At 39.7% G+C, this 16,563-nt stretch overlaps 1 protein-coding gene and 1 non-coding gene across 4 annotated transcripts in view; both read left to right on the top strand.

Annotated features, from left to right (window-relative positions):
- The window catches only part of EPB41L4A (erythrocyte membrane protein band 4.1 like 4A), a 263,653-nt gene that overhangs the window by 60,919 nt on the left and 186,171 nt on the right, over positions 1–16,563 (top strand). The window lies entirely within an intron of this gene.
- On the top strand, positions 11,905–12,008 carry LOC125935903 (small nucleolar RNA U13). Its single transcript, XR_007461881.1, has one exon. It is a non-coding gene; the product is annotated as a small nucleolar RNA U13 (small nucleolar RNA).

The following is a 16,563-nucleotide window of genomic DNA, read 5'->3' as shown; positions in this document are numbered from 1 at the left end:
GGACCACTGGGGGTTGTATGGAAAACACATTTAAAAAAAAATTTTTATATAAAAAAAAAAAAAAAAAAAAAAAAAGAAGAAATGAGGAGGCAGCTCTGTCCTAGAAGGAGCTGGTAATGCAACCCTGCCAGGTGTGGAGTGTGGAGTGGTAAATTCCATAGAGAAAGAGGGCAAGAGCAGGAAGGCCAGAGAGGAAGGGAGGGCAGGGCTGCATGGCGCTGAGGACCTTTAGAGATGTACACAAGTGGTAGGTGATAAGGGAGGAGAAGAGAAGATAAGGTGTTTGTATAAACGTGGACCTACTAGTGCCTCATGGAAGGTCTCAGAGACCAGGCGTTTTACAGTGTCTTAAACAAGATAAATTATTTGAAGAAATTCAGAGAAATGTAAATGAACTTTTATTTTGTTCTGAATCTATGAAGAGTAGATTCAAGGTCGAGTTCTGGAGCTTATGAAGTATTGGTCAGGATGATCCCAGGGGTTAGATTCTTACTTGTTAGAACCTAGACTCTTGCCTATGATCACATGAACAAACTCTGTCCTCTATTGACATGAAGGTGTTAGGCTGAACTAAGTGATCAATGTGGGTGTTGAAGGAGATCTTGGAGCTTCTCTCTACTTGTGGAGCAAGTACTGGCTGATGGGCTCTCACTTTAACGTGGGAGGGCTAGCCTCACCTGCCTCTGTTTCTAGTGCTGTCAAGGTCAGGCTCAAAGGCACGCCATGTTTTCTCTGCAGCAGAGTCATACCGTGATGGATCCAGGCTCTATCCCAACAAGTAGCTGAGATAGGCCCATTCCATCTCTTCTTTTAGATAGACCTTGAGCGCCTTCTAGGAGGTTTGTGCACAGGATCTGTGACTTTTTCTGTAAACCACTATCCCTGCTTCTGAGGAGGTCCCAGTACAGTAAGGGGATAAGACAGACAAACATCAAAATGCAGATAGCCATGCGAAAGGTGTGAAGTTGTCTTGCTTCCCTTCCTGAACTGCATGTATTTCGTTTGCTCCCCTAGACCTTTTATTCTCCCTCCTAATCTACCCAGCCATGGTGGTCTGGGACATTCACCTTTGTGGAATACATCACTTTTTTTTTTTTTCTTTAAACTCTGGCTATTAGAAGGGACTAGTGGGGTTGGAGGGCAGGAGGGAGAGGAATGGAATGTCCATTCCCCCAATCTCCTGTCGGGTGGCCCTTTCCCATTCACTGTTCTCTGTGGGGTCTGACAATGCCTTCCTCCCCTTGCTGTCTCAACTGCTCCCCATTGTTGCCAACCCCAGGGTACTGTGCCATGCCAAATTGGTTTCTCTGACTACACCTCCACAGATGGCTCCTTGATTACACTGTCTTACTCAGTTACATTGGTAACTCAGGTTGGTACATTTCCTGCTGAGACCTGAGTGGTGACTTTGTTTTCTTTTTCTAAAAATGAGGAGAGACAAATTACAAAAAATTGACAAATATACTACAGTGACTAAAACTGGAATAAAGAAGAGAGTGCAGCAAAGGTAGGACGTGGCAAGTGGCCATGGTCAATATGGTTTCTGGAGTGGAGCTCTAGCTTCAGAGTGGTGGCTGGGACAGAATAGATGACCGATTATTGTTCTCCTAGTTTTCCTGAAATGCTTCCTTGACTCTTTAGTCTTTCCCAGGGCCCTGTGATTTGTTTCCCAGTCACTGTCAACTTTAGTTTCCTCTTGGTTAAACTCTGTATCTGCAGCCCAGACTTTGAACTTATAGTTTGCTTCTTCCCAGAATAATGCTTTTTTTTTTTTTTTTTTTTTTTTTTTTTTTAATAAATGAGGAGATAAAGGCCAAAATTTTTGCCATGTACTTTGCCCTATCAGAAATTATTAAGGAGCACCTGGCTTGCTCAGTCAGAAGAGCATGTGACTCTTGATCTTGGGGTTGTGAACTCAAGCCTCATGTGGGGTGTAGAGATCACCTAAATAAATAAAACTTTAAAAGAAATTATTAAGTTAAACCTTTGGAAATAATGTCACAATCAAACCTTAGGAGAAAAACCTAAGACAAATCCTGATTGAGGGACATTCCTAAACTCAGTACTTCTCAAAACTGTCAAGGTCATCAAACTTAAGAAAAGTCTGAGAAACTGTCAGAGACCAGAGGTGGCTAAGGAAATGCAGTGACTAAATGCAATATGGTATTCTGCATAAGGTCATGGACATTAGGAAAGAATTTGTGAAATCCTAATAAAATATGGAAGTTTGTTCACAGTAATGTGCCAGTGTTGACTCTTCAGTTGTAACTAACATACCACAGTAAATGTCAGATGTTAGCAGTAGAGGAAACTGGGTGCCAGATTTGGGAACTCTTACCTCTGCAAGTTTTCTGTAAACTGAAATCTAGTTAAAAACGTTTATTTAAAAAATTCAGTCTTGGGGCGCCTGGGTAGCTCAGTCAGTTAAGCATCCGACTTCGGCTCATGTCATGATCTCCCAGCTCCTGAGTTCGAGTCCCACATCAGGCTCTGTGCTGACAGCTCAGGGCCTAGAGCCTGCTTCAGATTCTGTGTCTCCCTCTCTCTGCCTCTCTCTCTCAAAAATAAATAAGCATTAAAATTTTTTTTTAAAAAGTCAGTCTTTAATATCTAGGTAAATTGATATTAAGTCAGAAATACTTTATTAAAACATTTACATAAAATTTTTTTCTGCAGTATTTGAGGAATGTTCTACAGTATTTGAGGAAGATAATATTTAGGCCCAAAGTGAAGCATAAAATTTATGAATCTTTTGCACAATTCAGGTCTATTAAGATCCTCTGTTTTTATCTGGAAGACAGACAAGGTTCTTTACAAATGGGAAATAGGTATCTTTTGTTTTTCTGGATATTTACCTTAATTCTTTAGCTCAGATTTATTTTACTTTAGCATGTAGTATTATATGCTCACATTAGGTACTAAAAGTTCTATGTATATAAGGATGTATGTATTAAATTATATTTAGACCTAATAACATATTGCATATTTATTTTACAGTTTATGTTCAATTTAAGAAGTGAAAATGGACTTAGAGACTCTAACCTTACATACAGATGGGAATTATGAATTGGGAAATAATACACCTTTATTTGCTGCAGTAATTAGTACAAAAAAGTGCTGAAAGTCTGGTGAGAGAATGTTTAGCTATTTCTTCAGAGTCAGGATTTAGAGAGAAAGGCTTCTTAAGAAATCAGGTACATTTTATCAGACATCCTAATTTAGGGAAAAAAGCTGCATACCTATAGTATGATTTCCTTTTGGGAACAATACTTGTGAAAAAAGTACCCCCCGCCCCTGTCCCTGCTTTGAGTTTCTCAGGTTATTTGCCTTACCTTTAATAAGAATGTGCTTATATCATGGTGTATATCCAGTAGGAATTTGGCAATAATGTCAATATTATTGGTAAAAAATGAAACAGTATTAGCAGCAATTCCAGATCAATACAATAAAACTGGAAGTGAAACATTGTAAATATAATGTAAATGTTGTAAATGTTCTACATAGAATAAATGTGCATAAAAATATTGGCACAAGTTCATTATTACCTCTCCTGGAGTCCATGCTGTTCTTTTTTAAAAGTAAATTTCATTATGGAATACTTTATGAGAGTTACACTCTGAAAATTTACAGGCACATACCACTGAAACTACTTAGGTTGTGAAGCAAATGTCTGATTGAAGTAGGGGAAAACACTAACATGCAATTTTAATAGAAACGGCTGAAATGTGCATGCAGTGGTATTATATAACAGTTTAATTTTAAACTGTAAACTTAATATTTAAAATCTTAGACTATAAGAATAATTGAATAAAGATACAGATAAAGGCATCTACCTCCTAAAGGTAACCTCCTAAGCCATCAGATGGCTCTGAAAACCTCCTGAGCCATCAGATGAGATTTGGGATGAGCCCTCAGAGTTGGTATCATTTTACCACATTTATTATTTTAGAAATGACGAATTGTCTTGAGGGTAATGTTTGGAAGAGTGGGGTAAAGACCATTTTTAATGATTACTTTAGGGAACTTTAGTTGAGTGTTGAAGACTTATCTGTTGTCCCCTAAGGTTTAATTTTGAGCAATGTTGACATTAACCTTGGCAAACTGAGGTCAATGTTTTGGTTGACTTTTAAAATTAATGGTCTGTTTGTTTTATAAATCTAAAACAGGATCCTTAGTCTAATGGTAAGCTCATCCATTTGGTTTGTTATTACCAACAAGCCCAAGAATTTAAATTAGTTTACCTTGATAGCCTGGCTTGTCAAGAAAGGAGAAAAAAATGTCAACATAGTAAAATATTTTAAGAATCAGATGCTCTTATTTTTCTCTGATCATCACTTTTACAAATGTATTGGATTTCTATTGGCTCCCTAGTCTGGATAAAAGTGCTTTATTTTTTTAATGTGCATTTAAGTAATTCTAGAGTTCAAATGGATATTTTGAGATTTGAAACATGGTATGTTAAGATGGAAAGTGAAGATGCTGTGTCATAATCATTTAGGGTAACTTTAAAGTAGTATATGATATAGGACTTACATTTAAAATTAGCTCATCAAGGCTTTCAGGGACATTTTTCCTACTTATCCTTGAAACTGAAGCAAGAAATAAGTTGGTTCAAATTAAACACTTAAGTTATTCCAGCCATATGAATATTAGAGAGCATAGAGAGTGATTGAAATTGGCTGTATTAGATGATTGGGTACGTCTGGCTATGTAGGAAGATGGAAGTTTCTCTAAGCAAGCTCTCAATTGAAAATTTGATGAATTACCTGTTTTGTTTTTGTTTTTTACCTTTGTTGGATCACTGACCATTAGAGAACTGGAAAACCCCCCACAAAAACTCCTCTAGATTCTCTCCTAACTAATCCATACATATTAATCTCTTAAAAACAATTTTATTGATATATAACCTACAGTAAAATACACAGTTGTTAAATATACAACTGGATGAATTTTTGCATGTAGATACAAATATGTAAATACCATCCAGAACAAGATACAGAATATTTTTGGTACCCCAGGAGGCTCCTTTGTGTCTCTTCTCAAACATTACCTCCCTTCCCACTCAACTCACCCACCTGGAGGGAGACTACTACTTTGACCTTTAGCACTGTACATGAATTTCACCTGTTTATGACATTGTATAAATGGAATAGTACAACATGTATTCTTTTCTCTCTGACTTCTTTTGCTTAGCATAATGCTTTGGAATTCTTTCATGTTATTGCTCATAGCAGAAGTTCTCCACCCCCCACCCTTTCCGTTTAGGTGTGACGTTCTTTTGTATAAATATAGTACAATTTATCCATTCTACTGGTGATGGACCAGGTTTAGCTATTATAAGTTATTCTGAGCGTTCTTAAAGAATGCTGAGTCTTTTTGTGGACATATGTACTCCTTTCTTTTACATGTACAGCTAGAAGTAGAATTACTGCATCATAGGGTACATGTGTGTTTAACTTTAGAAGATAATGCCAAACAGTTGTCCAAAGTGGATATACCAGTTTACTCTCCAGTTAGCAATATATGAGAATTCCAATTGTTCCACATACTTGCCAACACTTGGTATTATCAGTCTTTAAAAATTTTGCAATTCAGGTGGGTGACTTGTTTCCCCCGCCCCATGTGATTGCAATCCATTAACTATGGACAGCAGGATCTCTGATTAAAAACTTAATTGCTGGGTAACAGTTAGTTATTTGCCTCTGGGTGAAATGATCTTCTCTAGCATATTCACAATTCCAGAGGAATAATCTGTAACCTAGAAACTAAACTGTAAAGTTAACCACCATGATCAATTCTTCTTGAAAAGGATGAAGAAAGGAAAAGTGAAGAAAAATAAATACATGGGGATGTGTGTGTGTATCTGCATGCACGTACATTTGTGTAACTGGGATATATACAGTGAGGACAAATCATTGCCTCCTCCTTGATGGAAAGGATCCAGTGTAATCCCTCTGCCACCGAGTGGTTGTCTGATCCTCCAGGGGAATGTTGCCATCTTGGGCACTGAGGACTGGTTTCACTGTTGGCATATTAGGTACTCATTATTGACAAGAGCCACGTTAGCCTTTGTGAGAAGTCCATGTTGTTGAATCCATACATATGCTCTGTTGCTGTCACTGTGGTCACTTCTACTTGAAGTCTACTGAGGAAGCATGGGGGTGGCTGATGAAAGAGGTTGACATCCACAGATTGGTAATTTTGTTCACCTGGTTATTAAGAGGCCCTTCTGCTTTGGATGACCTTTGGTATACATTCACATGGAACAAAAATATTTTTCATACACTGTGCTCATTCTGAAAGGTCTATATCCGTTTGCACCTTCCCTAGGTCTTCTTACACCCTTTCTTCTGAATGCAGTTTTTTCACCAAGTCCTTGAATGTCCAGATTAACCATTAGCCTTTGCACATGACTCAGTGTAGATCTGTGATCCTGGCCATTTCTCAGTATCGATGGAGTGGACAGGCACATGTACTGGTCACAGTTCTATTTGCTGGGATGATTTCTCTTCATGAAGTATATTTTAGGGACACTCATTATTGGGGATGTAAGGGTGTAGGAGTCCACTTTTGCTTGGTGCGTGGATACCATGCAAACTGTCTCTAACCCAGGCCCAAATTTCCTTCTCAGTCAGCTGGTCATAAGGAGCTCTTTGTGAGGCTCTAGGTGTGGTAGTACAGTAGGAGTAGATATTAGACCTATCTGAGCCATCTGCCCATGCAACTTCTTGTGCCTTGTAGTCATGCTTGAATCTGATCGCTTTCATACCGTTGTCTTTTGGTGATGGATTGCTTCTGTACATGCCCAACCTTATGACCTGGGGGGTCAGAAAACATTTAGATTGCCACGGCAGCTCAGGTCACATGGTTACTTAATAACCTTTAATCAGGCCCTGACAAGACCTAGTGGCAATCCAGGAGTCATTTCTTAAAAGGACTGTTATCTGCAGAAGAGGACTTGGCTTCGTTCCAGAACCTGAGAGTTTTGTGCTGCAGTTCTCTGGATCCTACTGGATTCAGTGAATTGGATCTGCTGCATGGTAAGACCCAAGGGCATAGTGGTTTGTGCTGCAGATCAGACATGCTGCATAACCATCTCTTGCTCTGGGCCCTACTCAATACTGATGGTCTTATAGGTTACATAGTAAAGGAGTGAGCAGATTGTTAAATGTGGTATGCATTGTCTTTAAAATGCAAAAAAGGCCCATGAATCATGTGCCTCTTTTTTTAGTGGGAAGCAGTTCAGGGTTCAGCAACTTGCATTTCACTTTGGAGGGGATATTCCAACACGTTCCAGACCACTGGATTCCCAGACACTTTACTGAGGTTGCAGTGTTTGAATCTTCATGGTTTTGTTTTTCATCATCAAGCTTGAATGCATTTTACTAAGACATCTGAAGGATTTGTTACTTCCTGTTTATCAGGTCCTGGCAGCATGGTGTAATCAATGCAGGGGCCCAGTGTGATGGTCTGCGGGATGTGAAGACAAGCAACAGCTCTGTAGATGAGATTATAGCTGAGAGGAGAGTTGTTACAGTTCTTGACCTTGCAAAATAAAAGCAAATGGCTTCATGTGTTCTTTACATATTGATAAAGCATTTTCCAGATTAGTAGCTTCATATCAGGTATCAGGCACTAGATGTGCTCCAGAAAAGTACTTAATTTGGTAAATCAGCCACATCGGAGCCACTGCCTGAATGGATTTAGGATAATCCCTGGCCATTTTCCAAGATCTACCTGCTTTCTGCCCAGACAAAAAAAGGTGAATTAAACAGGAATGTGATAAGAATTATCTGTTCTTAAAATGTCAAGCTTTTGGTGGTGGTATGATGGGGTTTTGGAGTGGTGGTGGGGGTTCGGAGCCGACGGCTAAGAAAGAATTCTTGAAAATGTCTTTGGTGCAAAAAGGTGATCTTGTCAAAGCATGGGGACGGAACCCCTGGGCAGCAAGAGCTGCACTGAGGTTGTGAAGAGTGACTACTTATATACTGTGGAGTTGGGGGAGATAAAAGTCAAGAGGGAGTTTCTTAAAGGGATTTCCATATGCTAAAGAAGACACAGATTACTGAAGGCCTAGCTATTGTAAAAAAAAACAAAACTCAGGTTGTTTTTCCCTCTACCAAAGCATTTTCAATAAGACAGTAGGGAGTTCCTGGAGATTAAGCTATCGATAAGATCTCCTTTTTCTTGTAATATTACTAAGATATTTGTAAACTGAAGGAGACTCTATCAGTTTAACCCTTTGTTTTCTGTCCTTTCCTTTGTTCTTGGGCAGCCAGGAGTGCCACATATCCCACTTTGTTGGGGGTGGTTTGGTTTGCAGGGTATCAGCTTGCCTTATGCTTCTTCATCAGTGTTAATGTCTATAGTTTTCCCACAGATGTGGCATTTCTATTGGTTTACTGTGCTGGTAAGGAGGGAAGTTCAGGATGTTTCACTTGGTCATTCTTACCATAATTGCCCATCTTCCATAGTCAGGAAGCCATTGTGGGAATTCTCCCAGTAGTTACGTATGTTTACTCCGGTAATGCGTTGAGAAACTGCGAAATAACCATGGGGTGGGTCCACAGATTTATTGGTTCCACCATGAGATGGAAGAGGCCAAAGCATCATCAATCCCCTGACCACAATAAACTTGACTTAGACTGGCTGATGGTGGTATTTAGGTCCCTAGGATTTAATGGAGCTCTAACTTAAAAGAAAAGTAAGGATTGCTTGCTGAAGGAATCAAAACAAATAGAATGTGCATTGGTTATGCTTTTGTTTCCAGCTACCGGATCTCAATATAGCGCCGAGACAAGCATCTCTAGTGGGCAGTTATGGGAGGAGCATCTGAAGGAGTGGAATTCTGCATGCCTGGTAGTGTTTTGTAAAAGGTAGTCCCTGCAGAGCTTGTAGTGGTGTTAGGATTGGGTTCAGAAGAGTGTTTTTATTTTTACATTGTCAATGCTCTCAAACTGGCTCCTGATAAGGAACTAGAAATGAACTTCATTGTATTGGAAATTGTGTTTCAGCAGTGAAACTGCACTTGTGCTGATATATAAACCCACTTAGCAAACCCAAACCATGTGGAATGTCACTTTGAAGTGCGACACATGCTTATAGGAAAGAGGTTGTAGGTGTTTATCTTTCTCATGGCAAATAACTAGTCCATAAAGAAATTTCAGACTTATTTTTTTGTTTGTTTGTTTGTTTGGTAAAAATATAAATATAATGGATCCATTTGAAACACTTAATCTACATGCACTGTATTGCTTAACTTCAGCCACTTGAGTTGCATAGAAACTATCTTTGAAATAGCTGTTGAGCTTCTAGTAACTTGTCTACCTAGTTACCAATAACTGAATACTTTATTACTAATTTTCATTTGCAAGCTGAAGAAATAATCTGGTGGTGACATTGAAATTTGAGTAAAAATCTGTGTTCATTAAATTATGTGAAATTCTAGAGAAATAGAAAAAAAATTGCAACCTAAGACATTTACTGGTGGTTACTTTTCCCTTCCACATCCACCTGTTCTTAAAATTTTAAAAATACTTTTAACCTTAGTCACACATATTACTCATTTTTCTTACCCGAAGGTAATAATACTGTGTTTATTAGTGGCACCAGTGTTCCCTAAGACTTAAAAAGACTTAGTTAAAAGGACAAATAAAACAGGTTTGCACATAGAGTCTGGGCATATGGTTTGCAAAGATGTGAACCCTGATGAAGCCGGGTTTGAACTGGATCAAGTATGAATCATAAAGTATTTACTCTTAAGTTGTGCAGAGGTGGCTCTTCCTGTGGAGTCCCAATTAGAAAATGGTATTTTCACCATCGGAAGTCCTTCCTGGATGTTTTCATAAATGGTGAACTGTATGGCAGGGGGGAAAATATGAAAATCATTACTTGACTGATAATTAACTTATGTTAACATTTTGGGTGAGGAGGTAGGATTATGTCAAATTGAACTAAACATTTTTTCCATGTTCTTCCCTAACTAAAATTTGGTCTTCTCCTGATACATGGGTTCCCATGTTCTTTCTCCTCGTGTGTAGTTTCCCACTTTGCCACAGAGTAGGGTCTGCATTTTCTTGCCTTATTTATTACTGCCTCTTCCAGGTTGTTTCTCTTCCCTTTATTTATTGTTCTCTCTTACTTTCTTCTTACCCTCTACCCTGTCATTTCCTGACTTCCAGGTACCTCCTCAACATAGATTTAGGCCTTTGGCGACTCCCATCCACTGTTTTCTCCTTGAGCTGTCAGCCTCCAACATCCGTTTGGAATAATAATGACTAACATTTAAGGAACTAAGATGTGCCAGGCACTATTATCAACCACTTTTATGTATGTCATGTAATCTTCAGACTAGCCCTATGAGGTAGATAGGTCATTATCCCCATTTTACAGATGAAGTTACTTGCTCAGAGTCACAGAAGTCAAAATCAGCAGATTTGGTTTTGAACTCATGTCATCTGGCTCTAGAATCTGTGTTCTTAACCCCTCTACCAGTAGTTCTCAAACTTGACTGAACCTGGTCAAGTTTAAAATATACTGACGCTGGGGTGCCTGGGTGGCTCAGTCAGTTGAGCATCTGACTCTTGATTTTTGGCTCAGCTCATAATCCCAGGGGTGTCGGATCAAGCCCCATATTGGGCTTTGTGCTGAGCATGGAGCCTGATTAAGATTTCTCTCTCTGTCTCTCTCTTCCTCCCTCTGCCCCTCTCCCCTGCTCATGTGTATGCTTTCTCTCTCAAAAACAAAACTAAATTAGAAAAAGATATTTAAAATATACTGATGCCTAGGACCATGCCCAACTAATTAAATCAGTCTCTGGGGAGTGGGACCCAGGAAGCTGTATGTTTTAAGTCTCTCCAGGTAATTCTGTTGAACAAAGTTGAAAACCATTGTTCTACATTTCTTTATGTAGTATGGCAGCTTCTAGTCATGTGCTTATTTAAGTTTAAATGAACACTAAGTAAATAAAAACTCACTTCATCAGTCATACTTGGGACATTTTAAGTGGTCCATCGCCACATGTGGCTGGTGACTGCTGTGGGACCCCATAGACAGAATATTTCTATCACTACAGAAGTTGTGTTAGGGAGCACTGCTCTATACCATGCTATCTCCCATCCCTCATGCTGCTGCCTTGACCTCATGACCCTGACCGCTATTCTTTATAGCAGCCCACAGATGAGGCTAAACCCTAGACCTTGTCATCACCTGAAACTTGTCTACTTTGCAAAATCTTAAACTCATAACTCCCTCTTTGATTGGAGCCTCCTGTCCTCTCTCCAGTTGATTTTTATATGTCAGCCTGCTTACACATTTTCCCCTTGTCAACTTCTTCTAGGCTTTCTTTCTTTTTCTGTTGAATTTTGGATCCCCTGGTCAGTCCTGTCCTGGACATATTTCCTGCTGTGGCTTCCATTTTCTCTTTTCCTGCCATACCCAGATTGGCCAGCTCTAATGCTGGATCTGTATACATTTTCTGCTATCCCTGCCCCAGTGTTGCTACAAAAAAGCTTGTCTTCTAACAGATGGCAGCACAGTTTTCCAATCTCATTTGGGAACTCGTCTCTGCGTGGCAGTCCTTTGAGTCTTCTATAGCTCTCCCTTTTTCCCCACAGTGGCTGTTGCAGACCTTCCTCCTCTCCACCCTGGGCTTCCCATCCTGCAGGCCTGAGCACAGGACCGCTGTTCACTCAGGAGAGCCTGAAGGCAGTCTGCAGAAACTCCCTGTGCTTCCCTCCTCTCTGTCTTCACACCCCGCTGCACCCATGCTTCTTTTCTCCTTCATCTCAGAGAAGGGGCCTGCTCCTTCTAAGGCTCTTCTCCCTAGTTGGTTATGCAAGCCCCATCTTCCTATACCAGGGCTTTGTCAGGTCTCTTCCATCCTTAAAAAAACCCAGAAACCCGATCCTTTTGTAATTCTTAAGTGTGATGATTGGGTGTTCACGCTGTTGTGTGACATGTGCCACTCTTAAACCTTGTTACAACATCAGCACATTACCCGTCTGACGTGAAAAACAAGACAAAACAACAAAAAACCAAAAACCCAGAAACGCTCAGTGTTTTCTTCACTGTGGATCCCTATAAAATGGTGTCCTTATCCCCTTCTTTTCCTGTTTTGGCAAACTTCAGCTCCCTTCAGTTTGGCCTCCATACCTGCCAGTCTCCCGAACCTGTTTCCTCCATATGATGAGGGGCCTCCAGATGCCAGACTGGTTCTCTGCAGTGTCATTTGAAGCTGTGCCACTGCTGCTTCACTGAAACTTCCTTCTCTGTTGGGATTCGTGACACGAGCCTGTTCTCCTCCTGGCTCTCCAGTTACTTCCCAGAATCTTCTGCATGCTCTTTCTGTCTCCCCACAGCCCTCATTACACCCAACTGAGTTATTTATGTGGATTTGGACCCTGTCTTAGTCACACCTTCATTTAAAAATCCTCAGCATTAGGCCTGGTGTGTGGTATGAATATTGTGTTTAGGAACATTTTGAATGAGGTGACGCTCCCCAGTTATGTATAAGGGATAAATAGTTTGTCTGGGGATACCTTGAAACACATTTTTGACTTGTACATGTGTGGTTCTGAGTGGACAGATGCAATCCCTCATATATGTTTGGGAGCCCACTGTTAAGGTAGGTTTTCTGCCTCCACTCCTGAATGCTTTGTCAATGTCAGTGTCCTATCAATTACAGACTGTCTCACTGTGCAGATCTGCCTGGAACCCAGCCCCCCACCTCCACACACACACACCTGCCTCCTCTAGCTGGCCTCCAACTTGCCCTGCGGGGTAACTCATGGGACTTCCCAGATGTTTTAGGTTTTGTCCGTAGCCAAGAAACATTCAGATCTACTGTGTTTTTAAATCATATTTTCTAAAAAAAATGGCTTCCCATAAAGTAGGATCTGGACACGTTATTTTTGATATCTGAAAATTATTTTTAAAGCAATTTGAGAGGACTGTCTGTTATTAGACATTGAAAGAGAAATAAAGCATGAAAGCCATGGCTTTTGAGGTGACAGTAAGGCGATGATTATAATATAGGCACAATGTGATAATGGACAGAGGCGGGATGTTGCTTGGAAGGTTTCATGAAGGAGGTGACTTGAGGAAGACCTTGAAGGCTGGGCAAGCCTTTCAATAGGCAGAGACTAGAGTGAGGATGGCAGTTCACATGGAGGGAGGGATGTGAGTAAAGGTGGTGAAAAGTGGCATGTGTTGGCTAATATCAAATATTGCAGTTTATTGAAAATAAGGGCATATGGGGAGACAAACGTGGGAGGGTAAGTTGAGCCACAAATTGGAGAACTTCAAATGCCAGCCTACATAGTGCAGATGTGATAAGTGCTGGGCGCTCTTCAGGGTTTTTGTCAGAGGACAGGTGTGATGATCAGGCACTGGGAAGCTGCATCTGGCAGTAAGAGTTAAGTTGGGTTTGAAGGGATTGAAGCAGGGCACCTATGGCTGGGTGGCTAACTAGCCTAGGGTGGTCGTGATCCTGGACTTCTGCCGAGTGCTGGGGGCCGGGAGGTGGAAGCTGCCCTTGGCTGTGCTCCACTCTGATTTGTGACTAAGATTGTGGCTGCTCAGCTTCTTGCACTCAGACTTTTCTCTAAGTTGCAGCTACTTTAGTCTTTCTGTTGCTTACTCTATTCCACAGGTATCAATTATGTTCTGAATGGAGATCCAAAGCTTAGGTAGCAAAAGGGAAGAAGAACAGCTACTTAAAAATGAATAATTAAAGGCCACCTGAAGGTCCAAATGCATATTTGATGTGAACACAGCAACCACGTGTTCTTAGGTGAACCCGTGTAAGGTCCAAGATGCTAGAAGGTCATGGCTGTAGGAGAAAGAATTGGTGAGGGAGGGAAAAATCTCTAATCAAAATGTTAGTACTTACCTAAATTCCACATTTTAATAAGCAGATAAAAATTATTCACATTGCCTGAAGAATTGCCAGAGTGTTCCTCAGTTTTTAAAAATTCAGTTGATTCCTTCTGCATGTTCCTCACCCTTTTCCTAATCATTGTATTTCCTTCATCAGTGCAGATGTCAACACAGTGAAGCAGGCAAGTAACACCTTATAATTAATACAAACACAGTTTTGACCTCCTGAACCCCTTAATGGATCACACTTTGAAAATGCAATGCTTGTGTGTGTGTGTGTGTGTGTGTGTGTGTGTGTGTGGTGTGTATCTAATGATCCTTTGGTTATTCCAGCCCAGTTTGATGTCTAGATGATAGTAAATATTTGTAGATTTTAGTTGCTTTGCTATTCACTTAGTGTTTCTTCAGAATTATGTGTAGATCTTAGTGTTTCGATCCATGTTGTGGCTTAGGACACAGTTGGTTTACTGGTTTTGTGTCCAACTTGGATTTGGGGTTAGGGGTTAGGATCAGACATGTAGCTGGCTATTTGGACTATAACTGTCAAAATGCCAAATATTGGGTGCCCACCCTCAGATCTCCACCTTGATGTTTAGAAGGCTGTAAAGAGTACTGGGGTTTTAAGAATTCATATAGATGTAGCCTTCCTTTCGAAGTTGTAGCCTTAGAAGTCTCAGGATTTCAGTGACTAAAACTTGTATTGGTTGATAGAACAGGGAGATGATGATTTGCAAATTTGTTTCACCAAAATTTATTTTTGTTTATCTTCAGTTATTACTGTGAAATAACATGGTAACATTAGAAAGCATTGACAGTAACATTTCTACAGTATGGTGTATATGGCTGCGATGTTTCTGTTTATGAACCTCTGGGACTAACATTTTTTATGAGAACCAGAAGGAAGTACCTTTTCTCAGTTTGACTTCTTTCAATTTCTGTTTGTTAACCTATAGGCATCTTATAAGTTCTTTCTTGTTTGGTTTCTTTTGTTAACTTTAAAGGATCTTTTCTATCAGATGTTTGAAAATACAACACCCCATATCTGTGTGGGTAAATGATGTGACATACAAAAACACTGAGAAGCTTGAAAAGAGAAAGCACAAATAATTGTGGAGTGCTATGAATTAACAGTCTTGCTCCTAGTATTTCTAGTAAACTAAGATTTCTGGGCAAATGAATTAATCTCCCTTGTCCTTATCAATCAAATCAAAGAACTGTATACCATCCTAACTCTTTAAAATAAAAGAACAAAACATCAAAACGTCTTATACATACATGTTTATACTGGAAATTTGGAAAGCAGAAAGATATAAAAAGAAAATAAAAATCATCCTAGGTTGCCTGAGATGTGTGTGAACATATTGACTCTAAAGGGGCTCTAGGGAACTTTTTGGAATGATGGAGCTGTTCTCTTTTTTATTGGGCTTTGGGTTACATGGGTATATTTGTCAAACTCATCAAACTGTATTCTTTAGATATGTATATAAATTATACTGTAGTACAGAAAAAAATTATCTCAGTACCCAGGGATAACCATGGTTAACATTCTGTATATTTCTCTGTAGTATAGTATGTTTTTTTTTAAAAGTTGAGATCTTATTGTGTATATTGCCTACTTTTATAAAAAATTAACACTGTGTTTTTAGCATTTCCAAATGTCATTAAATATGCTTTAAGTATAACAGCCCATTCTATCTGTTAGCCCACTGTATCCAGTTTTATATAATCAGTTCCCTATTGTTGGATATTGAGGTTAAAATCCTTCACTTTTGTATATAAGACTTATAAACTTAATTGCATAAAACTTTTTCCTCAGCTCTGATATTTGTGTATGTGTCAGTGTATTCTAATTAGGGCTGATTCCATTTAATTCAAGAGCCTGTGCAGAGCTGTGAACTGTTCCATCCATGCCTGTAAGGGAGCCTATTGTCACATCAGCCAGATAAAGTGAGATGGAAATGAAAATACTAATGCAGGTTGTTATAGCGTGTGAGTATTCTGTGTCTCAGGAACTACAAATTTTGGCAAAATAAGATTATGTTGGGGGGCACCTGGGTGGCTTAGTCGGTTAAGCATCCTACTCTTGTTCTCAGCTCAGGTCTTGATGTCAGGGTCGTGAGTTTAAGTGCCGCATTGAGCTCTGGGGTTGGGCATGGAGCCTACTTAAAAAAAAAAAGATTATGTTGACATAAATGAAGAAATAATACTATAATAGTTAGCATTTATTGAGACTTACGTGGTAGGTACTGTGTTAAGATATTTAGAGTTGTTATTTCACAGTGTCTGTGTGAGGTAGTGTGAAAGAATCAAATGCTACAGAAGTACACTGTATCAGTTAGGGTTCCCTAGAGAAACAATCAGTAGGATATGTATATGAAGAGATTTGTTTGAAGGATAACTTAGGCCATCATGGGGGCTAGATAGGCAAGTCTGAGATCTGCAGAGCAGATGGCCAAGAAGGGCAGACTGGATCTCTTGGACATGAGCGGAGCTGCTGGCCACAGGTCGAACTTATTCTTGCAGGAATCCTCAGTTCTACTCAAGGCCTTATAACTGATTGATTCAGATCCATGTAGTTTATCTAGGATAATCTCTTACACTGATGATAGACTTTAATCATGTCTGCACAATACCTTCACAGTAACACCTAGATTAGTATTTGAGTAACTGAGGACTATAGCCTAG

Source organism: Panthera uncia (assembly GCF_023721935.1).
Source record: "Panthera uncia isolate 11264 chromosome A1 unlocalized genomic scaffold, Puncia_PCG_1.0 HiC_scaffold_17, whole genome shotgun sequence".
Taxonomy (NCBI): Eukaryota; Metazoa; Chordata; class Mammalia; order Carnivora; family Felidae; genus Panthera; species Panthera uncia.
Note: the sequence above shows the minus strand (reverse complement) of the source record. Positions and strands in the feature narration are given on the sequence as shown.